General features: G+C 40.5%; 1 long non-coding RNA gene across 1 annotated transcript; it reads right to left on the bottom strand.

The window, feature by feature from the left end:
• Positions 1 to 8,047: 8,047 nt before the first annotated feature.
• Positions 8,048 to 17,047, bottom strand: LOC138836649 (uncharacterized). Its single transcript, XR_011374974.1, has 6 exons — positions 16,161 to 17,047; positions 15,606 to 15,736; positions 10,275 to 10,415; positions 8,831 to 8,949; positions 8,436 to 8,594; positions 8,048 to 8,329 (listed from the first exon to the last, which is right to left on the bottom strand). It is a non-coding gene; the product is annotated as an uncharacterized lncRNA (long non-coding RNA).
• Between the last annotated feature and the right edge of the window lie 4,317 nt (positions 17,048 to 21,364).

The raw sequence follows: 21,364 nt of genomic DNA, 5'->3' as shown, positions 1-21,364 counted from the left end.
TATATACCACATTTTCTTGATCCATTCATCTACTGAGGGGCTTCTGGGTTGGTTCCATATCTTAGCTATGGTAAATAATGCTGCAATAAACATAGTTGTGCTGGTAGCTTTAGTGTGGTCTTGTTTGTAAACATTTGGGTAAATGCCCAAAAGTGCGATTGCTGGATCATAGGGGAGATCTATGAGAAGTCTTTTGAGGAACCTCCATACTGCTTTCCAAAGTGGTTGAACAAGTTTACATTCCCACCAACAATGAAGTAAGGTTCCTTTCTGTCCACATCCCCTCCAGCATCTGTTGTTGTTAGAGTTCTTGATTTTTGCTGTTCTAACTGGAGTGAGGTGATATCTCAATGTTGTTTTGATTTGCATTTCTTTTATGGCTAGGGATGTTGAACATTTCTTCATGTGTCTAATGGCCATCCTTCTTTCTTCTTCAGAGAAGCTTCTCTTTAAGCCTTTCGCCCACTTATTTATTGGGCAGTTGTTTCTTTGAGGATTTGTTGTTGGGTGGTTTAATTTTTTGAGTTCCAAGTATATTTTAGATATGAGACCCTTGTCTGTTGTATGGCTAGTAAAGATCTTCTCCCAATCGGTGGGCTTTCTATTGATCTTGCTAGCTATGTCATTTGCCCTGCAGAAGCTCTGCAACCTTATGCAATCCCATTTGTCCAACCTTTCTTTGATTTGTTGTGTTTCCGGGTCTCTATTCAGAAAATTTCGGCCTGAGCCAAGGAGACCTATGGTTTCTCCTATTCCATCCTGTAATGTTTTCAGAGTGTCTGCTTTGAGTTCAAGGTCTTTGATCCATTTGGAGTTGATTCTGGTGCAGGGTGATATATAAGAATCTAGCTTTAGTTTTCTACATGTAGTTAACCAATTTTGACAGCACCATTTACTGAAGAGGCTGTCTTTCTTCCATTCTATTGTTTTAGCATCCTTATCGAAGATTAGATGGCTATAGGTCTGTAGGTTCATTTCTGGGTTTTCAATTCTATTCCATTGGTCCTGAGGTCTGTTCTTATGCCAATACCAAGCTGTTTTGATTACTATGGCTTTATAGTAGAGTTTGAAATTTGGTATTGATATTCCTCCAGCAGTGTTCTTTCCATTGAGAAGTGTTTTTGCTATTCGGGGTCTTTTATTGTTCCATATGAATTTTTGGATTGCCTCTTCTATTTCCTTGAAGAATGAGGGTGGAATTTTGATTGGTATTGCATTGAATTTGTAGATAGCCTTGGGAAGTATTGCCATTTTCACGATGTTAATCTTGCCAATCCAGGAGCATGGGAGGTTTTGCCATTTTTTAAGTTCTGTGTTGATTTCCTTTTTCAAGATTTTAAAGTTTTCATCATAGAGGTCCTTCACTTCTTTAGTTAAGTTAATTCCTAGGTATTTTATTTTTTGTGGGGCTATTACAAATGGAGTTGCTTTCCTAATTTCAGCCACACTTTTCTCATTGTTGGCATACAGAAAAGCCATTGATTTTTAGGGGTTAATTTTATAACCTGCTACTTTGCCAACGTTTTGAATCAGCTTGAGTAATTTGGGAGTGGAGTCTATGGGATTCTTTAAATACAAGATCATGTCATCTGCAAAGAGGGAGAGTTTTATTTCTTCTTTCCCTATTTGGATCCCCTTTATGTCTGCATCTTGTCTTATTGCTGTAGCTAGGCATTCTAATACTAGATTGAAGAGAAGTGTAGAGAGTGTGCATCCTTGTCTTCTTCCTGAGTTAAGAGGAAATGGCTTTAGTTTTTCACCATTGAGTATAATGCTGGCTGTAGGTTTGTCATATACAGCCTTTATTGTATTGAGGAATGTTCCATGGATTCCTAATTTTTCCAAAACCTTCATCATAAAGGGGTGTTGGATCTTGTCGAATGCTTTTTCTGCATCTATTGAGATAACCGTGTGGTTCTTGTTCTTGCTCCTGTTGATGTGATGAATAATATTAATTGATTTGCGTATATTGAACCAGCTTTGCATCCCTGAAATGAATCCTGTTTGATCGTGGTGTATGATTTTTTGGATGAAATGTTGAAGTCGATTGGCCAAAATTTTGTTGAGAAGTTTTGCATCGATGTTCATCAAAGAAATGGGTCTATAGTTCTCTTTCTTTGATGAGTCCCTGCCTGGTTTTGGGATGAGGGTTATGATGGCTTCATAGAATGTGTTCGGTAGTGAACTTTCTCTTTCAATTTCATTGAAGAGTTGGAGGAGAATTGGTGTGAGTTCTGCTTTGAAGGCCTTGTAAAATTCCGCTGTAAAACCATCTGGTCCTGGACTTTTCTTAGCTGGGAGGTCTCTTATTGCTGTTTCTATTTCAATGCTTGATATGGGCCTGTTAAGCTGGTTTAACTCATCTTGGTTTAGTTTTGGCATGTCAATATTTGATAGGAAGAGGTCCATTTCTGTCAAGTTGTCGAACTTATTAGCATAAAGTTTTGAGAAGTATTCCCTTATAATGTTCTGAATCTTGGTTGTTTCCGTGGTGATGTTTCCATTCTCATCTCTGAGGTTATTAATTTGGGTGTGTTCTCTTTTCTGATAAGATTTGCTAAGGGTCTGTCAATTTTGTTAAGTTTTTCAAAGAACCAACTCTTTGTTTTGTTGATTCTTTCTATAGTTTTTTTGGATTCTAATTCATTTAATTCTGATTTAATTTTGATTATTTCTTTCCGTCTACTGGATTGGGGTTTATCTTGCTGCTCTTTTTCAAGGAGGTTTAGATGTGTCATTAAATTGCTAGTTTCAGATCTCTCCAATTTGTTGATGTAGGAGCTCAGAGCTATAAACTTGCCTCTGAGTATTGCCTTTGCTGTGTCCCAGAGGAGCTGGTAATTTTTGTGTTCATTTTTGTTGAATAGCATGAACATTTGAATTTCCTTTCTAATCTCTTCCATGACCCACTCTTGATTCAGCAGTGTGTTGTTTAGCCTCCATGTGATACCGGACTTTCTTTGGTGGCTTTTGGTGTTGAGTTCTAATTTTATTCCCTTGTGATCAGAGAGAATGCAGGGTATAACTTCAATGTTTCTGAATTTAGACAAGTTTGCTTTGTGGCCTAGAATGTGGTCTATTTTAGAAAATGTTCCATGCGCTGCTGAGAAGAACGTGTATTCTGATGCTGCTGGGTGAAATGTTCGGTAAATGTCTGTTAAGTCTAGTTGATCTATGCAGCTGTTTAGATCTGCGGTTTCTCTGTTGAGTTTTTGCCGAGTTGATCTGTCTAGTGGGGAGAGTGGTGTGTTGAAATCCCCAACAATTAATGTCTTTGGATCTATATGGGATTTGAGGGAAAGTAGTGTTTCTTTGAGAAATTTGGGTGCTCCATTGTTTGGCGAATAGATATTTAGAATTGTAATATCCTCCTGAAGGAGAGATCCTTTAATTAGTATGTAGCGACCTTCTTTATCTCTTCTCACGATTTTTAATTTGAAGTCTATTTTATCTGATATTAGGATTGCAACTCCTGCCTCTTTATGGGGGGCGTTTGCTTGGTAGATTTTGTTCCAGCCTTTAACATTGAAAATGTGTTTGTTTTTACGGGCAAGATGTGACTCCTGCAGGCAGCAGATAGAAGGGTCTTGTTTTTTAATCCAACTAGACAGTCTATGTCGCTTAATTGGAGAGTTCAGTCCGTTAACGTTAAGAGATAGGACTGAGAGGTATTTGGGAGTTCCTGCCATGTTATCTACCTTCTTGGGGGCTGCGAAAGCTGGGTTCTTCCTATGGTTCTTGGATTCTCAGTTTGGGTGCAGTTTGTTGGCCTTTATTGTGGTCTTGTTGGTTTTCTATGTGTAGGACATCTTTAAGAATCTTTTGTAGGGCTGGTTTGGTGGAGATGTATTGTTTCAATTTTTCTTTGCTGTGGAAGGTTTTTATTTGGCCTTCAGTTATAAAGGAGAGTTTAGCTGGGTACAGTATTCTTGGTTGATAGTTGTTTGTTTTTAGGGCATGGCATACATCATTCCAGGCTCTTCTTGCTTTGATTGTCTCTGCTGAGAAATCTGAGGTGATTCTAATTGGTTTCCCTTTATAGGTGATTACCCTTTTCTCCCTCACAGCTTTAAGGATCTTTTCCTTGTTCTGAGTTGATCCTGTGTGGATTATAATGTGACGGTGGGATGTCCTCTTCTGGTCTGGTCTATTTGGGGTTCTAAAGGCTTCTTTTATCTGAATAGGCCTATCTTTTTGCATGTTTGGGAAGTTCTCTGCTAGGATCCTGTTAAACAAATTTCCTAGACCATTAACTTCTGTTTCTAGGTGCTCCTCTACACCCATTATCCTTAAGTTAGGCCTTCTGATGGTGTCTTCCAGGTGTTGGATATATCTATCATATTTCTTGGACTTGTCTTGGATGGTTGTATGTTCTTTCTCTATAATATCTAGGCTGTCTTCAATCCCTGAGATTCGATCTTCTGCATGGTCTAACCTGCTGTCAAGACTCTCTGTTTTTAATCTCTTTTCCTTCTAATTGGTCAGCTTTGATGGCTTCAAGTTCTTTGTTGAAGCTCTGTTTTAGGTCTTGTATGAATCTCTTTACTTTCTTAATTTGGTGTTCAGTGTTTGTCCTCAAATCACTTAGTTGATTGGATATGGTTTCTTTGGACTCCCATTCCTTCTGTTGGGTTCCATTCAGCATTCCCTTTGTGGTCTCCCTGACTTCCTTCAGCTCTTTGTTAATGGATTCTATGGATGCCTTTAGTGATCTTTGTGTGTTCTCTACCTGGTCTCTCAATTCCTGTATTACTCTTTGTTTAGCTTCCTCACGTTCGTGGGATTCCTGCAGTTCTCTTTGAGTGTTCTCAGCCTGCTCACACCATTCCTCCCTTTCTCTTTGAGTATTCTCAAGTTGTTCATGCAAATCCTGTATCAGTTTTTGAGTAGCTTCCTCACGCTTATGATATTCCTGTATAAACTTCTGGGATGCCTCCTCTCTCTCCCTATCACGCTCATACAGAGTCCTTTGTAAGTTGTCAAGCTTCTCATTTATCATGTTTGCCACCAGTGTTTGTAGAGCTATTTGGGAACTCTCCTCTGGATTGTTCATTATCTGATCTGACCCCTGATTATCAAGATTGGGAATTGAGATACCCAAATTTGCCATTTTTCTTGTGTTTTTCTGGCTTACTCTGCCCATTTGAGATGAAGATAGTACCAGTTTTGTGCTAGAACACTATCTTAAGGCAACCATCAACCAAAGTTTGCATTTGTACAGTCAATAGTCTACAGATACAATCTAGTTCAACAGATACATCTATTCAACATCAAACAACTATATTTTAAAGGACTTCTAACCGCAGAAAAGAATTTGGAAAACCAGAAATTATTAGGATTAGGGAGAGATGTGGGTGAAAAATAGGAATAGATTGGTGTGGGGAGGCACAGGGAGCGTTAACTATGTCCTAATCACAAAGCAGGAAATGGGTTGGGTAGGATGCAAGTAGAGAGAGAGAGAAAAAGAAGAGAGGGATAGGGGAATGAAAAGAGACCAGAAAAAAAAATAGAAACATAAAAATTAATGTTATTGTAGAGATTAAAAGACCATCTATTTAGAGAGGAATGTGAATATGTTGTGAGAAAGGGAGGGACATAGAGGAGATGTGAAAAAACTTTAAGCATGGGAAAGGGTGAAGAAAAGATCAGAAGTTCAGTAGAGCTAGACAAAAAACAAAAAGATAATTATGAAAGAAAGAAAAAGAGAAAGAAGATAAGAAAAGAAAGGAAAACGCTCATTTACATATTCCTAAAATAAAAATTATAAGAGGAGAAAAAACAAAAAAAAAAGTTACTGGAAATCAATTATTTTTTCAGAAGAGGCAAAAATTAAAGATTAATAAAAGTTTTAAAAGAGAAAAAAATTTATATATATATATAAGGTAGCAAAAAACAAAAAACAAACAATAAAAAAGAAAAGAAGAAGAAAAAAAGAAAGAAAAAAAAAGAAGAAAAAAGAAAAAAAAAGTCCTTTGATTTTTTTTTGGGGGGGGGAAGGGGTGGGAAGAATCCTGTATCTCCCTTTTGTCTGTAACCAGCCTTTTGTTGGAGTCTTTGGTCGGCTTGAGGTCCTGTGGCTTGATTGGTTTCTTAAGTCGGTTTGTTGGAAGAGGCAGAAAAATGCTCTGCTTTACCCAAGATTTTGAGATCCCCCTCCCAGGTTAGTTTTCTAGGAGGGTGATCTGCTTTGAGAATCACAAAAGAAGGGGATGCAGTGGTGAGGCTAGGTTCTGGGTAGAAGGGGATGCAGTGGTGAGGCTAGGTTCTGGGTAGAGTTGAGGCCTTTCAACAATCAGTAGCTTTTTCCTGGGGCTGTTTTGTGCAAAAAAAAAAAAAAAAAAAAAAAATCTCCCAGAGCCCAGCCTGGAGCTGTTCTCAGGGATTCTGTTTTTCAATTGATTTTTGAGGCTGCTAGAGGGAGGGGCAGCCTCTGTCTCTGGTTACCCAGTGAGTGCCTGAGCTGGGTGACTTTTCCCTGGATGGAGCTGAGTCTGGCAGGTCACTTCGCCGTTAAGTTCTTGTGACCTGCTAAATGACTCGTTTTATTCCAAGGCCTGGGTTGGAGCTGGCAGCTCCTCCGAGCTTTGTCGGTATCCAAGATGGAGATCACCGGTGCTCCCTAAGAAGGAGTGAGGAAGTCGGGCTTCTACTCACGCCGAGTCTTGGATCCTGGGTCGTCTCTGGTCTGCAAGCTGCAGGATGAAGATGTCCGCTCTTTGTTGGTTCTTGCTGGTGTTGAGTAGAATCCACTCGCCCGCTGCGTCTGGCTCCTTCGTCCCGGACTCTCTGTGTGAGCGCTCAGGTATGGCCCCCGGCTGTGGTCTCTGCTGCTTGCGACCCTGCCGCCGCCGCCGCCGTGGCGGCTGCTGGCGAGCACTCAGGTGCTTCTTTTTGCCTTGGCTTCCCCTCTCTTGTCTAACTCTCTGTCCTGTGATGGCACACTTGGTGTGATTCTCTGGCTTAGGACTGTTCACTGGAACTCTAAAGCTGCTTTCTATGTGAGAGCTTGTTCAGATTCCAGCTTCTCCTCCCCATTCTACATTTTCAACACAGAAAACTAGCAAAACTCCGCAGTCATCAGGTCCATCTATAATCATCACACATTTCTAACCTGCTATCAACCCTAGAAAGAAAACACCATTTCCCAGAGCATAAAGCCACAGGAATCCCTACTTACCCATTCTCTTCTTGAGATGAACTTGCACACAAAATGCCAAAAACCAGCTCAGTTCTACAGGATCAAGCATACTATGGGTAATGCAGTGAAGTACTCAGAAGGCTATCATTCTTGGAGGCCAAAAGTGAGCCCACACTTGGAAAACTGCATCACAGACCTAGAGTAGAGGGAAAAAAGTTGACAGTTGAGCTTCAAAGTAAGTGGGGGCAACCTGGAGAAAATAGAATCCTATTGACACTTGATAGGCATACAGGCAATTTTTTCATTGAGGAGGAGGAAGAGCTCCCAAAGAATGGAGAAGAGAAGGAGCATAGGCAGGAACAGTGTGCTAGGGGTATAGTGAAGAACTCAGGATGCTTGGAGCACAGAAGTTATTCCGGGGGATTGAGGAGTATTCTGCTGTCAAATCTCAAGAGGCAAGGTATCTTGTACGTCATGGAGAAGAGCACAGAAGGTCCTCAAAACAGTTTAAAAAAACAACACTGGGGGACAAAAGCTCAGATCTATAAGCTCAACTACTCAGGAGGGAGAGATATGAAGATGGATGCTCAAAGCCACTCAGTCAGACAAGACTGACACAACCTGATCTCCAATTAGTCAGGAAAAGTCAATGGGGAGATGTAGCTCAAGTGGTAAAGGGAACCCCGAGTTCAAGCCACAGTATTCACACACACACACACACACACACACACACACACACACACACACACACACACACACACACACACACACACACACACACAGACACACACACACGACTAGGCAAAAAATCTGAAGAAACAGAAAAGACAGAAACATCTTTGATTCAAAATTTATTGTAGTTGTTACAGGATAACTCATGAAATCACATTTTATTCTGAATAACTGATGGAAAGCAAACTGTTAGGTAATAAAAACTGCAGGTTTTTTGTGGATATAAAATAGAAATCGAAAGAGATACATGGCTAGGAAGAGTTATGAGCCAGTCTCTGATCCTTGTTCAGTTAACTCCACAAGGTGACCAAGGTGAGAAATGAAGCCATTGTGGAAACTGAGGACCTATGTTGATGGTGATGATGTTCCAAGGTTCCTGTGGAGTCAACTTAAAATGACGAAAGTGGTTCTTTTCATGCGGAAAACATAGCCAAAGACAGATGTAATGTGAAGTTCCATCTGGAAGAAGGTCATGAGGGGAAGAAGTATAAAATGTAAATTATTGGAGGATGAGGGATCCCCCACTGGGTCAATGCACGCAAGGTGTTCATAGGGCACACAATACCTGGACACCAGACTGGCTGTATTGTCATCTATTCCACAGTGAGAGGCTGACAGCAAGACAGGAGGATCATGCTCATATGGTGAGGCCAACAATGACATTCCCTCCAGGAGACCATGGGAAACTCCAGCCCACTCCTTGTGAAAGGCAGGGATAGATGGCCTATGTGATTGGAGGGAAAGTACTAGATGTGACTAAGTCTGACTCACCCATATATTTGTACAGAATGCGGTGGCCCATAATGGACTTGCAGTCAAGAATGGGCCACAGAGGCAAGAGTGATCCCATATAAGATCCTCCCCACACTGCAGCTGTCTTGGTATAGATGGGGACAGGGCGTGGTGTTCCCAGGACTATGAAACATGTAACAGCCAAATTCTTCAAAATGTGACCCTTACTTTAGCAACATGATGAAGCTTGACTCTTTATCAATGCCTGTTCTGTGCCAGGTCTGTGTGAGGTGAGGCTCTCAGGTATAGGAACTGCCTTTGGATTCTTCACACAATTAAAAAGAAAGCTAGTGAGATACAGGAAGATGTCAGTGAAGGCATTGTGGACCTTACAGGCAATAATGGGCTTTCAGAGGGAGAGGGGCTGGAAAACATTCCAGCCTGTAGGGAGCTTGTGGATAATCTATTATCTGTTAAGAGGATCTCCAAGTCCACTCAGGATCCAATGGATTCCTCATATTGGTGAGAAGTAAACCCATACAACCAACAGGGACAAGAAAGCCCTTTATCCATTATATTCCTCCAATGCTGCTGCAATCGGTACCAGACTTGGTCCCAAGAGACAATGAAGATCTTCATCCTTATACCTAGGGTCCCTAGAATACGGACTCGTCTTTCCTATTTGACTAGTATCTTATGCTTCCAGCTTAAACAACACTTCTCACTTAGTGAAGGGGGGGATGGAAAACTACAAATCCAATGAACTAGAGGAGACAGCATCCATGCTTTCGTTTCCTAGAAAGAAAAATTAGAGAAAAATTCTCTACTTAGGCAAAATGTCAAAAATACCCAGGCAGAATATTCTTGGAGGACTATGCCCAGCTCAAATGTACCTATATTTGGGCTTCACAAGTAGCATCACTATTTGGGTCTCCATTACATAGTGAACAGGGGAAGTGGATCTAATGGGGAATGGTTCTCCTGTACACAGAGGATGATGACTGTATCTCTTGCCTTAAAATCTGGGACAAAACAAATGTGCTGCAAATCTGGGACTAGAAACTGACAGGGAAGAAGAGGGTTGCTGTAAACATGACTCATGTTGATGAAAACCTGGGAAGTTGCACTTCTTTCTGAGAATAAAAGGACTAAGGTGCTCTTCAACTTTGGACACACATCCAAAGTTGTGGAGACATGAAGCAAGAGCATTCCTTTCTCAAGAAAGCTGGAATAGGGCTGGGAAGTTGGCTCAGTGGTAAAGTGCTTGCCTCTCATGCGTGAAGTCCTGGGTTCAATTCCTCAGCACCACATAAGCAAAAACAAAAAACAAAAAACAAAAAAAAAAGAAAGCTGGAGTAAACAAATTGTTCACAGCAGATTGATGATACACATTCCAAGAGTGTATGGACTCCAAGCATGATGGAATCTCATGCCATGTTGTAAATTACTGGAGTCAACACATTCCAATGTGAGGAGACATGACAGTGACAGGCTATATGTTGAAGAGGACTAGGGTAGACACATTCTATGCTGTAAGTACACATGTCAACATGCTGAGGATAATTGAGTTAATAATTACATACCTGAGGAAGGCTGAATTACACAGATTCCATCCTCAGCACACCTGGAATAGATGGCTTCCAGGAAAAGGAAAGCTGGAGATGATACTTACCTTCTGAATAGAGCTGTAATGTGCTATATTCCATGCTGTGGAGAGCCAAGTAGCTTCATTCCTTACTGCAGAGACAAGGTGTAGACATAGCCCCTGAGAGATGAGCTCGAGTACACAGATTCCATAGCTGCAGATTCAGTACTGCATGAGGATACAAAAAGGAATTGATAACAAATGTTTACCACAAATAAATGCTGAACTTCTCAAGGATGGTTAGAATGGATGCATTCCATGCCAAGGAGAACAGGAGCACATATGTCCAATGCTGTACACAGTGGGAGGTATTTCCATGTTAAAGAATCCTAAAGGGAAACATTCAAGTTTCTGAAGAGACCTGGAACCCATAGAAGCAATGCTTGGGAGAGTTGTGACACATGTACTTCATGCTCTAGAGAGCAATGAAAGATACATTCCTTGCTAAGCTAACCTAGAATAGATCAATAAGTTGCTGGAGTCAGCAAAACAGGAGGGTCTCCAGTCAGTACAGACCTGGCCTTGACATTTTCCTATTTCAGAACAACTGAAATAAATAGATTCCAACTTATCATATGCTGTGACCTGGATAGACACATTCTACCCTGAGAGGCACTGAATCAAGCATATAGATTCCACATGAGGAAGGCTGAAGTAGCCCCATTCATACTGAGACGACCTGAAGAATATAACTTTCATGCTCATGACAATGCTCAGGAGATCTGCCCCAAACTTGGAGGAGACAGATTCTACATGCTCCACACTTGAGGTGATAAATTCCTCCTGTCCATAACTGGAGGAGACGTATTCCACATGTCTGAAATTGGAAAAATATATTCCAGATAACGAAAACTGTGCAGACATATTCCTCTTCCTCAAAACTGCAGGAGACACATTCACTTTCTGGGCTGAGAAAACTTAAGGAGAGACATTCCACATTGAGTGGAGATGGATGAACATAATTCCATATGGAGAAACACATTACATGGCGCATTTATCTGGAGAACACATTCTCCAAGCTGAGGGATGCGATGCTGTAACCAGAGCTCTTCTCTGCTGAGTAGTGAATTTCAGTCCATTCTCACATGGATTGGTGGAGATGTATTGCATGCATTGTATGGGTGGAAAGGAAATCTTTCCTAAGATAGCAGCCATGGTGCAATTCATGCAAAATAGAGAACATGTCATGCTGAGGAACATTGCCAACTTTCCCTATAGTGATTCCAAGATGACAGGAGTAGGCAGATTCCATGCAATGAAGGGTTAAAGAATTTGAGTTCCATACTAAATTGATGCAGTCTAGGCCAAGTAGCACCTTACTATCGAACTGCAGAATGCAGAATGCCACATTTAAAACTGTTCTTGCTAAATGTGGTATAGACATAAAATGGAATTCTATGCCTCCATCAGAAAGAAAGACATCACCCTATATGTTAGGAAATGGAAAGACTTAGAAAATATTTTATTAAATGAAGTAATCCAGGCCCAAAGAAACATAGGTAGTATTTTCGGTAACTAATATATGTCTAGGAAAAGCAGAAAAGGGCAAAAACTTCATACATGCAACAATATAAGATGATGTTAAGTGAAATGAACCCCAAGATATAGACAAGTGCTTTTTTCTTTCTTCCTATTGTTTTTAACATATTTATAACGTACTATGTGATTGTTTTTGTTTCTTTGCAATGTTCTTCCCCCACAGTATAACCTATTTTCACAGAATTTGATTCTGGTGCCCTGCATCTTGTATAAACACTTTTCTATTTTGAGGAGGGGAAGTGAAATAACAAAATGCTTAAATAAGGATACAAGTTCAACTGCTGGGGGAATATCAATACCAAATTTCAAACTCTACTATAAAGCCATAGTAATCAAAACAGCTTGGTATTGGCATAAGAACAGACCTCAGGACCAATGGAATAGAATTGAAAACCCAGAAATGAACCTACAGACCTATAGCCATCTAATCTTCGATAAGGGAGCTAAAACAATAGAATGGAAGAAAGACAGCCTCTTCAGTAAATGGTGCTGGCAAAATTGGTTAACTACATGTAGAAAACTAAAGCTAGATCCTTATATATCACCCTGCACCAGAATCAACTCCAAATGGATCAAAGACCTTGAACTCAAAGCAGACACTCTGAAAACATTACAGGATGGAATAGGAGAAACCATAGGTCTCCTTGGCTCAGGCCGAAGTTTTCTGAATAGAGACACAACAAATCAAAGAAAGGTTGGACAAATGGGATTGCATAAGGTTGCAGAGCTTCTGCAGGGCAAATGACATAGCTAGCAAGATCAATAGAAAGCCCACCGATTGGGAGAAGATCTTTACTAGCCATACAACGGACAAGGGTCTCATATCTAAAATATACTTGGAACTCAAAAAATTAAACCACCCAACAACAAATCCTCAAAGAAACAACTGCCCAATAAATAAGTGGGCGAAAGACTTAAAGAGAAGCTTCTCTGAAGAAGAAAGAAGGATGGCCAATAGACACATGAAGAAATGTTCAACATCCCTAGCCATAAAAGAAATGCAAATCAAGCCGGGCGCTGGTGGCTCACGCCTGTAATCCTAGCTACTCAGGAGGCTGAGATCTGAGGATCGCGGTTCAAAGCCAGCCCGGGCAGGAGAGACCGTGAGACTCCTATCTCCAATAAACCACCAGAAAACCGGAAGTGGCGCTGTAGCTCAAGTGGTAGAGCGCTCGCCTTGAGCTGAAGAGCTGAGGGACAGCACCCAGGCCCAGAGTTCAAGCCCCACGACCGACAAAAAAAAAAAAAAAAAATGCAAATCAAAACAACATTGAGATATCACTTCACTCCAATTACAACAGCAAAAATCAAGAACTCTAACAACAGATGCTGGAGGGGATGTGGACAGAAAGGAACCTTACTTCATTGTTGGTGGGAATGTAAACTTGTTCAACCACTTTGGAAAGCAGTATGGAGGTTCCTCAAAAGACTTCACATAGATCTCCCCTATGATCCAGCAATCCCACTTTTGGGCATTTACCCAAATGTTTACAAACAAGACCACACTAAAGCTACCAGCACAACTATGTTTATTGCAGCATTATTTACCATAGCTAAGATATGGAACCAACCCAGATGCCCCTCAGTAGATGAATGGATCAAGAAAATGTGGTATATATACACAATGGAATTCTATGCCTCCATCAGAAAGAATGACATTGCCCCATTTGTTAGGAAATGGAAAGGTTTGGAAAAAATTATATTAAGTGAAGTAAGCCAGGCCCAAAGAAACATAGGTCCCATGGTTTCCCTTATTTGCAATATCTAGTATAGGTATGAGTCAAGCGGAAAAAGTCAGATAATGTGATGTTAGGAAAATGAACCCTTAAATATGTATTTTAATGTTTTCGTTTCTTTCAGGCATGTGTTTCTAACGCATTTATAAGATTATTTCTTTGTTGCTTTGTATGTCCCTTCCCCACAGTGTAACCCCCGCTTTCACTATATTTGATGTCAGTATAACATGTGGAAGAGATGGGGACAAACAAGTCGTTTAAGGATTCAGGTGGACCTGTTGCAACAATGAGAAGTACAAAATGTCATGTCAAAACCAGCTTTACAATCTCGGTGTTGGGGGGGGGAGGGGGGTATGATTGGGTGGGGGGAAGGGGGGAGGCTGGGAAGGGAGGTGAAGGGTAAACAAAGGAGGAGGCTGCAATGCTTGGTAAGAAATGTATGCATTATCCTGCCCATGTAATTGTAACCCTTCTGTACAGTATGTTCTCAAATAAAATAAAATAAAATTTAAAAAAAAAAAAGGATACAAGTTCATCCATTGTAACAATGATATCTACAAGATACTATGTTGAAAATGAACTTTACAACTTCCGCTGGAGGGGAAGCCAGGGGAGGAGTTGGGGGTGGGGGGGAAGTGGGAAGGGAAGGTACTGTAGGGGAAAAACAAAGGAAGAGATAACAATGCTCAATAGCAAATGTACTCATTACCTTACTCATGTAACTGCAACCCTTCTGTAAAGTATTTTTACAATAAAAAACATTTTTAAAAAACAAACGTTTCTTGCTGACAAGAGCTTCTTTAAAGACATGCCATATTGAGAGACTGAGTAGAAACCTTCCAAGACAAAGGAGATAGCAATTCAATGCAGTCCCAGGTAGGAGAAGTGGGGTAGACAAGATTTCATGAAGGAAGCTGCAGGAAAGACACTTAAATCTTCCTGAGGAGAACTGGAGATGATCCATTCCATGGAAGAAATATAGAAGTCGCTACTCCATGCAGGAGAATCCTGGAGTTCAAACCTGCCTTGATTACCAGAGCTGGAATTGATGTTCCTTTGCCAGAAACAGCCTCAGGGAAACTACTGAATATTGCAAAGGCAAATTTTTCAGAAAAAAAGCAACTGTACAAACATATTCCCTTGTCAAGACACCTGTATTACATGCATTCTGTGCTAAAGATGTCATGGGAAATGTATTTAATGCTCAGAAGAACTGGAGGAGAAGAACGTCCTAAGGTAGAGAATACATTGATACACATTCCCAGAAAAGAAAAGCTAATCCATTTTCACTCCATTAAAAAATGAGAGGACTTGCATTCCATGATTTGTACAGCTTGAAAATAAATCTTCCATATTCAGTTAGCACCTGTATGTTAATTTCATGTGGACGAAAGGGCTCATAAGGAAAACCCAGGCTGACAAGACCTTAAGCAAATGGGTCATGGATTCCATGAGAAAAAGTGTTGGGGAAGACACACTCCTTTTAGTACTGGTCTTGGGCCCTGAACTGGACTCGATCAGAGCTAGAGCACAGGTATTCCATGACAAGGAGCACTGAACTAGTGAGACTCCATACTCAAAAAAACTAGAGTTGATGCATTCCTTGCCAAGGAGAACTGCCTTTAGCACTTGCCAGGCTGACATGCTGAGCACAAGGATCCCAGCTGGCATACCTAGAGTAAGTGTATTCCTTGATGAAACAGCTAGATTTGATAAAAATTCTCCCTGAGAAATATGGCTGGAGTTAAATGTATTCAAAGCCATGTACAAATATGAAAGAAACATGCCATACTGAAGAGGGTTAAAACAAACACTTCCCTTTCTGAGGATGAAAGCCACAAACATATACATATGTACATGCACAGGGTGCCTGAGTACATCACATTCTACAAGGAGGATTCAGGCACTAGGTTCCTGAATGGCCTAGAGGTTACTAGAGTGAGCTGAAACCTGCTCAGTCACACTGAGTGAAATGGAGGTAAACAGATCTCATGCTGAGGAGAACAGCAGTAAATGTAGTCCATGAGAAGGAGCACTATGCTACTAATACTACATGCTTTAAAGTGCTTACATTGACACTTACCTTGCCGATGACAGTCACTTTAAACACATTCCATGCTGAGATCCTTAGTAGGAAGTTGCATGCTAAGAAGAACTTGAATAGGTGTATTCCTTGAGGAAGGTGGCTAGTGCTAATTCAACCCCTGCTGACACCTGTTGTAAGAGAGATGCATTTCAAAACAAAAGGAAATGCAGGAAATACATTTTACATATATTTAACCTAACACTGGAGTTACTTAAGAGAACTGGAATAAATGGATGCTGTCATGCTGAGAACTAGAATTCAAATATTACATGCTGAATAGAGATGGTGTCGAAATATTCCATCCTGATAGTATTGGTGAAGATCAATTTCACCATGAGAAGAGATGCAAGGCATTGATTCCATTCTGAAGAGATGGAAAGATGCATTTGGAAATAAGGAAAAAGAGAGAAGGAAAAAGAATTTCATGCTAAAAAGACCCCACATAAGTTGAGCAAAAATAGTTGGTTGCAGGACAGAGAGGAGTACTATATTCCATGCTGAGTACAAAGTGACATGATTCCATGATAGGCCAACTTAAGACTGAACATTTACCTTCCTGAAAAGAGCTACGGAAGATGGCTTCAACGATGAGCAGTACTGGAACATATTCAATCCATTCTCTGAAGAGCAGGAGTAGATACATTCCATGATAAGCACCCGTAGAGTGGATACATTTCTTCTTGAGGTGAGTAACAGGAGATTGATTCCAGGATGTACAGGCCTGCAGTTGCCATTGACTTTCCTTTAGAGATCTTCAGTAAGATATGCAGCTCCATTTCACACAGATGAGAATTGGAAGAGATACGATTCACCTGCAAAGAACTAGATTGCACATATTCCTTCCAGAGGAGAGTAAGAGAAATTATAATCCACATTGAGGAAAGTCAGAGTAGCCACATCCCAGGTTGAAGAATCCTGCAGTAAAAGGTCAGGTCTGCAGGAAAGCTACAGCAAAAACATTCTGCCCTCAAATGCATAGGTTGGTGCAGCAAAAACACTGTGCCCTCAAATGCATAGGTTGGTACATACACAACTAGAGGAGACATATTCCATGGAATGAAGCTGTTGAAGAATTCTAGTCATATAAATGCTGCTCATACTCACTGCATCCTAATGAAAACTACGGGAAGTGAATTATATGACAAGCATTATACCTAGGTGATCTGGAATCAAAGATTTTCATAGTCACAGAAGCAAGAACAGAGATTGATGAGGCTGGAGCAGGTATATAACATACTGAGAAGAGCAGGGTGATTGAGTCCTCATAGTGCCAGACTACAGTTGGACCACATGTGTTCTTTGCTTAGCAGAACTGGAATAGATAATTTTCATTCATTAACAGACCAAGTTGAAAAGCATTCCATGATGAGAAGATTGGAGGATATGCAACTCATGAACAAGAGAGCTGTTGGAATCGTTTAAATAGGGATACAGGTGGACTCATTGCAACAATGAAATGTACAAGTCGTTATGTCGAAAACGAACTTTACAACTTTGGTGGGGGGGCGGGGGGCGGGGGGATTAAGTGGGGGGGGGCCTAGGGGAGGATGGGAAGGGATGGGAAGGGGAAACAAAGGAGGAGGCTATAATGCTTGATAAGAAATGTACTCATTATCTTGCCCATGTAATTGTAACCCTCTGTACAGTATTTTCACAATAAAAATAAATAAAAAAGAGAGCTGTTGGATGCACATTCGACATTGAGAAGTGGAGAAACAATGTGTGCTGAGGAAAGCAGCAGTAGACACATTCCCTGATACAGAAAGCAAGAATATATGCATTCCATGCTGAGGAAAGCTGCTGGAGTCTCAGATCTGAAGTGGAGTGTACAAGATGTCTTCTTTTCTTTATAAAATAGAAAAGATACCCTAGTGAAGTCAGTAAATTCATTTCTTGCCAAGAATAGCAGAGACTGACATATTTCATGCTGAGGAAAGCTATCATAGGGGAAAAAATGGGTTCCATGAGGACAACGAGCAGTGTTATGCACATTCCATGCAAGAGGCACACTCATCCTGAGAGAAACAGAAGTCAACAGATCCCCTGATGAGAAGAACTAAGTTAGATGTACTCCATACCGAAGAATGCTATATTCACCAGATTCCATTCTGAAGAACGCAAGAGTTGACAGGTACCTTACTGACAAGTGGTTATCTCGTCACGTCCAATGCTGAGAGCCTCAGCTTGATCAAGAGATTTTCTTCATGAAGAGAGCTGGAGTTGGTGCATTCCAAGCTGAATGGACATGCAACAGACAGATTCCAGCTGCACTCTGATGTACCAGAAACTGACTGTGTAGAGAAGAGCTGATTTACACTGGTTTCATGTTGAGGAGAACCTGAGGAGGTACATTCCATGCTGAAAAGAGATGGAGTAGAGTGCTTATCTCAGAAAGCAGCAAGTGGACGAATTATCCATTCTGAAGAAAAATGAAGTAAGAACATTCCTTGCTCAAGACAGCTTGGCAGACGTAATTTTGAGAGAAGAGAACAGGATAATATATATTCCAAGTGGAGGAGACATAGACCGGTCTCATGCCATGTTGCAAATGATGTTCCATCATTATATCAGAAGGAGAATTTAGAAATACACTCAATGTCTCTAGAGAAATTATTAGGCAAATTCTATGTTATACAGTCACATATTGGTAATGTATTCTATACTGAGAGTTGAGTTAGAAATTACCTGAGGACGACTGCATTGCACAGATTCCATTTGGAGCACAGCTGGGGTACCATGCAAAAAAATTGGAAGAGATTTATTCCACATACACAAATATAGAGGAGACATCGTCCACATGTTGAACACAAAAGCAAAAATATTCCACATGTACAAAAGAAGAGCAGGTATCTTCACCATGCCCAACATTGGTAAAGACAGATTCCACATACCAAAACTGCAGGAGATATGTTCAACATACCAAAAACTATAAAAGACATCTCCAACTTGCACAAAATGGGAGGACATTTATTTCACATGAAAAACAAGAAGATTTGTATTCCACATAGACAAACCTAGAGGAGACAAATATTCCAATGTCCACAACTGGAGGAAATACATTCTACATGAACAAACATGGACCAGGCATTTTATGCATACAAAAGCCTACAGAAAACATATTCCACATGCCCAAAATTGGAGAAGATATATTTCATATGGAAATGGAAGAGAAATATTCCACATGCACAAACACTGAACAGAGGCCGGGTGCTGGTGGCTCACGCCTGTAATCCTAGCTACTCAGGAGGCTGAGATCTGAGGATCGCGGTTCAAAGCCAGCCCGGGCAGGAGAGACCGTGAGACTCCTATCTCCAATAAACCACCAGAAAACCGGAAGTGGCGCTGTAGCTCAAGTGGTAGAGCGCTCGCCTTGAGCTGAAGAGCTGAGGGACAGCGCTCAGGCCCAGAGTTCAAGCCCCACGACCGACAAAAAAAAAAAAAAAAAAAAAAAAAAAAAAAAAAACACTGAACAGATATCATCAAGATACTCAAAACTGGAGGAGGCATATTCGATATGCCTGCAGAAGATGGTATCTTCCCGATGACTAAAAAAAGAAGACACCTATTGCACACAGCCTAAATTAGGAGACATATTCCATATGACAAAAATTCTAAGAGACATATTCGACATGCTGAAAATTGCAAGAGGCCCAATCCACATCCACAAAACTGGAGGAGAAAACTTCCAGTGGCCCAAAACAGTAGAACATGAATGCCACATGTCAAAAACTGGAGGCAACATTTCAAACATGCACCAAACTAGAAGAAACAAATTCCGAAAGCCCAAAAGAGAAGCACATATTTTATATATATATACATATATATAAACACATATATGTATAAATAATGTATGTATGTATAAGTATGTGGAAAATATGTGTGTCACATGTACAAACCTGGGTGAGACATTTTCCACATACTGAAAACTATACGAAATATCTTGCTCAAAATGAAATTGGATTTCGGTGTGGGGGGGGAGGGGGGTATAATTGGGTGGGGGGAGGGGGGTAAAATTGGGTGGGGGGAGGGGGGAGGCGGGGAAGGGAAGTGAAGGGTAAACAAAGGAGGAGGCTGCAATGCTTGGTAAGAAATGTATGCATTATCCTGCCCATGTAATTGTTGCCCCTCTGTACAGTATGTTCTCAAATAAAATAAAATACAATTAAAAAAAAAAAAAAAAAAAAGAATAAAGTCTAGAAAGAAGAAAAAAAAAATGAAATTGGACAAGGCATCTTCTACATGCTGAAAGTAAAGAAGATATCTTTAACATGTTCAAATTGGAGATGACACCTTCCACATACTCAAATTGAAGAAGACATCTTTCACACATTTAAATTGGACGGGATATGATCCACATGCTCAAAACAGACGAAAAAACATATTCCACAGGCAGACAGTGGAGCAGATATATTCTCCAGGCCAAAAATTAGTGAGCATATATTCCAAATGCCCAAAGACGGAAGACAAATCTTACACTTATTAAAAATTACAACAACTATAATCCACATGAGAAAAAGAAGAGCAGGTATCGTTAGCATGCCCAACATTGGTGAAGACAGATTCCACATGCCAACACCCAAACTGATTAATTCCACTTTCCTGAAATTGGAGGAGATATCTTCCACATGCCAAAAACTGGAGAAGACATCATCCACTTGCACAAAAAGGAAGGAAACTTATTCCAATGCCAAAACCAGGAAGATTTATATTCCATGTACACAAACATGGAGAAGACAAATATTCCAATGTCCACATGAAGAAACATGAACCAGGCATTTTCCACATGGGACAAACTGCAGGAGAAATATACCACACACCCAAAATTGGAGAAGGCATATTCCATATGCCAAAAAATGGAAGAGACATATTCCACATGCACAAATATTGAGCAGACATCTTCCACATGCTCAAAAATGAGGAGGTATATTCCACATGCCAAAATTGGAAAAGATATAGTTTACATCCTGAAAACAGGAACAGATATTTTCACATGCACAAACCTGGAGGAGATGTCTTCTGCATTCTCAAAACTTGAGCAGAACCCTTCCACACGCCCCCAGGAGTATACCTGTTATACATGCTCAAAAGTGGAGGTGACATATTCCATGAGACATATTCCATGATATATTCCACATGCTCAAACTGGAGAAGACATCATCCACACACTCAAATCAGAAATAAAAACATATTCCACAGGCAGATATTGGAGCAGATATATTCTACTGACGAACATTTTGAAGATATATATTCCACATGCCAAAACATGGAAGAGATATCTTCTACATTTTGGACACAACAGTAATTATATTCTACATGCCCAAAAGAAGAACAGGTATCGTCAGCATGCCAGACATTGGTGAAGACAGATTCCACATGCCAACACCCAAACAGATTAATTCCACTTTCCCAAAATTGGAAGAAATATCTTCCATATGTTCAAATTGGTGAAGACATCTTCACAGGCTCAAACTGGAGAAGACATCTTACACACGCTTAAATTGGATGAGACCTCTTCCACATGCTCAAATTGAAAAAGACATCTTCCACATGCTCAAATCAGAAAACACATATTCCAAAAGCAGATATTGGAGCAGATATATTCTCCAGGCTAATATTTAGTGAGCATATATTCCACAAGCCCAATCATGGAAGAGATATCTTCCACATATTGGAAGTTACACCAAATATAATCCACATGCGCAAAAGAAGAACAGATATCTTCAGCATGCCCAACCGCCCAACAGTGGTGAAGACAG

The sequence above is a fragment of the Dipodomys merriami genome, unplaced genomic scaffold (assembly GCF_024711535.1).
Source record: "Dipodomys merriami isolate MVZ:Mamm:240054 unplaced genomic scaffold, mDipMer1.0.p SCAF_10, whole genome shotgun sequence".
Taxonomy (NCBI): Eukaryota; Metazoa; Chordata; class Mammalia; order Rodentia; family Heteromyidae; genus Dipodomys; species Dipodomys merriami.
The sequence above is the reverse complement of the archived record's forward strand: the minus strand, read 5'-3'. Positions and strand labels throughout refer to the sequence as shown.